The sequence below is a fragment of the Talpa europaea genome (assembly GCF_964194135.1).
Source record: "Talpa europaea genome assembly, chromosome: 10".
NCBI classification, from domain to species: domain Eukaryota; kingdom Metazoa; phylum Chordata; class Mammalia; order Eulipotyphla; family Talpidae; genus Talpa; species Talpa europaea.
In genome coordinates this window covers 20,706,859-20,711,282 of record NC_140077.1, presented here as the reverse complement: position 1 = coordinate 20,711,282, position 4,424 = coordinate 20,706,859, and positions in this window count along the sequence as shown.

The following is a 4,424-nucleotide window of genomic DNA, read 5'->3' as shown; positions in this document are numbered from 1 at the left end:
TGGCAGAAAACTGACATGGCCTTCAGTCCACTGAAAATAGAAACCAGCAAGCTTAAGGCCAGAGCTAGGGACACTTGTGTTTCAGAAGATCTTGTTTCTCTCTTTCCATCATGGGGTGGGGCATTTCAGGGCAAGACAGAGTGACAATTACTGACATCTGCAGCTCTGTAAGGGCAGTTTATTTACTCAATTGCTGAAACCTAATACTTTAAAGCCCAGAAGATATTCAACTGCACTGGCTGTTATAGGCCCAATGGTGATTATAATCATCGAACCACATAATCTCTCAGTGATTATGTCTCTCATTGCCTCAAATATCATCCATATGCTGATGGCTCCCAAATTCTCATCACCAACACAAATCTCTCCTCTCAGCTCCAATTTCTTTTTTTAAAAAGATTTATTTATTTATACAAGAATTGGGGTGCAGGCCAGAGGCATGGGAGGGTGAGAGAATTCACCAGAGAGAGCAGGGAGTAGGACAGGCAGACAGACCAAAGACACTGCTGAGGGGAGCAGCGGGCAGGGCAGGAGAGGTTTGCTGCGCCATATGGGTTTCTCCCTGGCCATCAGGGAATTGAACCCGCGCTGCAGAGGCTGCAGACAGCTTCACAGCGCAGAGCTCAACCTGCTGTGTCACCGGGGAGACCCTCAGCTCCAATTTCTTATATTCAAGTCCTAATCAAATATTCCACTTGCACATAGCAAAGATAGCAAAAGGTTAGTCTATCTATAATGGAATTCTCTAGCCCACCATGTCCTCCCTGTAAATCTGTTCTTGCTTCTGTTTTCTTCATTTCAGTAAATAGTACCACAATCCATCCAAGTGCTCAAACCAGAAAGCTGAAAACTCCTTTGATCCTTCCTTCCCTTCTAAAACATATCTTCAACTATTTTTCTCCAGCTCCACTACCACCACTATATTAGAAGATACCATCATCTTTCACCAGTAATCTTCCAGCCGACCATCTCCCTAGTACTCATTACTCTCACCCAGTTCATTCTCTACATAACAAGAGCAGTGAACTTTTAAAAAATAGGATTTTGGGGGCCTCCCTGGTGGCACAAGGGGTTAAGTCTCAGCACTATGAGGCTATCGGCAGCCACTACAGCATGAGTTTGAAACCCAGCCAGGGAGCTAACCCACACGGCGCAGCATACCTCTCCTGTCTCGCCCGCTGCTCCCCTCAGCAGTATATTTCAGTCAACCTGCCTGTTCTGCTCCCCACTCTGTCTCTGGTGAATCCTCTCAACCTCCCCTGCCCGCCCGCCCCCCCCCCACCTCTCCAACCTATACCCCAGTTCTTGGATGCATAAATAAATCTTTTTTAAAAAACAGGATTTTGGAATTTCATGCTTAAGAGCTTTCAATGACTTCTACCATGCTCAGAATAAAATTCAAACCCTGTATGATGGCCCTGCTCAAAGCTTCCAGCCTATCCCTTAAACTTCATCTAGTACCACTTCCCCCCTAATTCATTGTGCTTTTTTCATTTCCTGGCTTTTTCACACCTTGAGCTTTTATAAATTCTGTTTCCTATACTTTAAATGTCCTTACTTCATTCTCTGGGTGACTGACTTTTTATCACATCTTTTTGGGTTCAGCTTCTTACCTCAGAGAGGTGAGCCATCCAATCGCAAATAGCCTCAACTTTCTTGTTCTTAGGAATTTACAATTATACATTTATTTACAATTATATCATTGGTATCATCCACTAATAGGTAAAATCCACAAGAGTTGGCATGGTGTTTGCTATGTCATGTTGTAACCAACGGCAGAAAATGTTTGACACATAGCAAGTACTCGATAATATTTGTTGGATATATGAAGACATCATTTTCTTTTTAATTGGTAGTTTCCAATTCAATTTAAACATACTCAAGTGGATAGCAAAGCAGCAGAGATTTTTATTTTTAAAGTAACTCTGATTTGAGGAAGGAAACTTTGGACCCACTGTGACCTGCTGAGCAAACCACAGTTAGGTCAGTCACATCCTACAGAAACAGGAGGGGGCATTACTCAATCTCGACTGTACTTTCCAGCTTCAAGAAGGTTTAAGGCTACCAATTTAGCCAAGATTTCCAGGGGGCCTCTAAACTTGAGGCTACATGAAGTGTCTTCTGACACTGCACACCGCACTATAGTCACCGGTGCCACCTGCTGGTCGAAGGCATTTTCACGTTTCTGGAGAAAGATGGTTTACCCAAAAAAGTAGCTAGATTAGCACAGCGCTTTTGACGTGCCTATCTCATTTAATTCTCACAATGGTTCTATGCGTTAAGTACTATTATTAGCACCGTTTTACAGCAAAGAAAACTCCAGTTTTCTGGCCTCCAGAGCCGTGCTTTCAGCCATCGTATTAAACTAACCCCCAAACAGTGTTTAAATCCCTGACAGCCTAGATATTGGGAAGATAAACTCTTAGTCTACTACGTTCAGAGACAGACGTTCACTAAAAGCACCCGGCTGGGGCGAGGATGGCGGGCGGGGGTACTCAGGGTGGGGGTGAAGACAGGTCGCGCTATGACCAACAAAGGGGTGAACCCTGCAGTAAAGAAGGTCGCCCGCTGCCTTGGTCGCCCAGTCTCTCGGGCCTTACCCGAAGCTCGGTGAGCCGGGTCAGCAATGACAGGCCTTCCCGCCCAGGCCGGGCACAGAGACCCGGCGCGCCCCGGGTTCGGGTCCGATCACCGCCCAAGGAGGATGGCAAGGCTCAAGGGCCGCGCAGGAGAGCCCCTCGTCGGTCTGGGGGCCCCGGACGCGGCGGGGAGAGGGGAGCCGCGCTCCCTCGGAGGGTGGGCTTAGTGGGGGACCCTGAGAAGCACCCCGGAGGGAGCCCTGGGGGCGAGGCCGGCGCGGGCCGGGGTCTCCGGGGGGCGAGCTCTTCCTCCCGCCCGCCGCACCTCCCCACACCACCCCCACCCTGTCCGGAGGGAGGAGCGGCGCTCTGGCCCCCAGCACGGTCTCTGCTCTCCGGGGCCCCAAACAGGTGGGAAAACCAACCTGCGCAGAGAGCCCAGGTCAGGGGTCAGGCGTGGAAGCCGAGCGGGTCCTCGCAACCCGCTTTGGGGCTCAGCTGGGCGTTGTGGACGGCGGCTGCGGAGGGCCAAAAGCTGTCCTGGCTGGCAGGGCACCTGCGCTCACACCCGGCTCGAGGCGCGGAGCCCGGCCCCGCCGACCCACGGAGCACGTTCCCTGGAGGACTGTGATTTTTATCAGGCCTCCCTCACCTGCTCTGTCATTGCACAGTTCTGTTGCCGTGGTCGGAGCCTGCTACCTGTAAGTCCTGGTCTATTCAACTTGAGCCAGCTCCGTAAGCAGCCTCGGAAAAGCGAAAATACTAATTCATTATCTATTTATTGAAGCAAAGACCCGGGCCTAGCTCCAGGAGCTCTCAGTGGAATCCACTTGGTTGAAATGGTGTGGAGCAATCAAGGCTGTAAATAGCGGCGAGTGACGGCACTGCAGCCCAGCAACAGCTGGTGCCCGGAAACTGTTGGACTAATTAAGGGCTCTAGGTGTGCGGAGGGCATCTTACTGTAGACCAGGGGCTTCCTCGAAGGTTGCGCTAGACGGATGTGATTCCTTGGAGCTGCAAAATGATAGGTGGTGTTCCAGCAAGGAGGAAGGGGCAGAACTGGCTAACAGGCTTGGTAACATTTCCCACGCCGTGAATGAAAGGCTATTTCATGGGGAGTGGGCTGCATACACTGTGGAATACTAATTCAACGCTGCAGTTAATTGGGAGCTGCTGAAAATTATGGACAGGGATGTAATAAGATATAGATGGTATTTTGAGACTAGTACTATGGGTCCCCTTGGAAAGAGATTGGAGGCAGGGATTCAAATTAGGAGACTAATAGAATCTAGGTACCAGCTGATGAAAGTTTGGGTTAATACAGGGGCATTAAAGGAGAGGACAGGCTCTTGTGACTGATAAAGGAGTTAAGGACCATGGCTTCAGAGCCTGGGAACTAGAAATGCAGTTGTGCTATTCAGAATAAGAACTGGGAGAGGAAGGGAAGGGGAGGTGAAAAAAAACCCTTTACTGTGGTTTTACTTCCAAGTAAAAAACATTTGTAGGTAGCTACAGATATTAGACCTAAGCGATCAGATTCAAACCTTTCATTTAAGGCATGAATTCTGTATTCTTGCCTGATATACCTCCAAAGATGCTGGGCAGGTCTTCTTATAATAGGTTTCCCCAAATCATTGTGACACAACTACATTTGCTTTTTGTGTGGACTTGGGAGTTTTGAACTCAGGACAGAACACAGCTTAGGGTATTGTCTGTGCCTGCCCACTCTGTGTATTAAATACTCAGTATTTCTTAAACATGTTAGCACAACAGTGGGTAAGATCTGAGGAAAAATAAACAGGGTTGAAAATGGACTCTTAGGCAACTCCCCAAAAGAAGGAATGA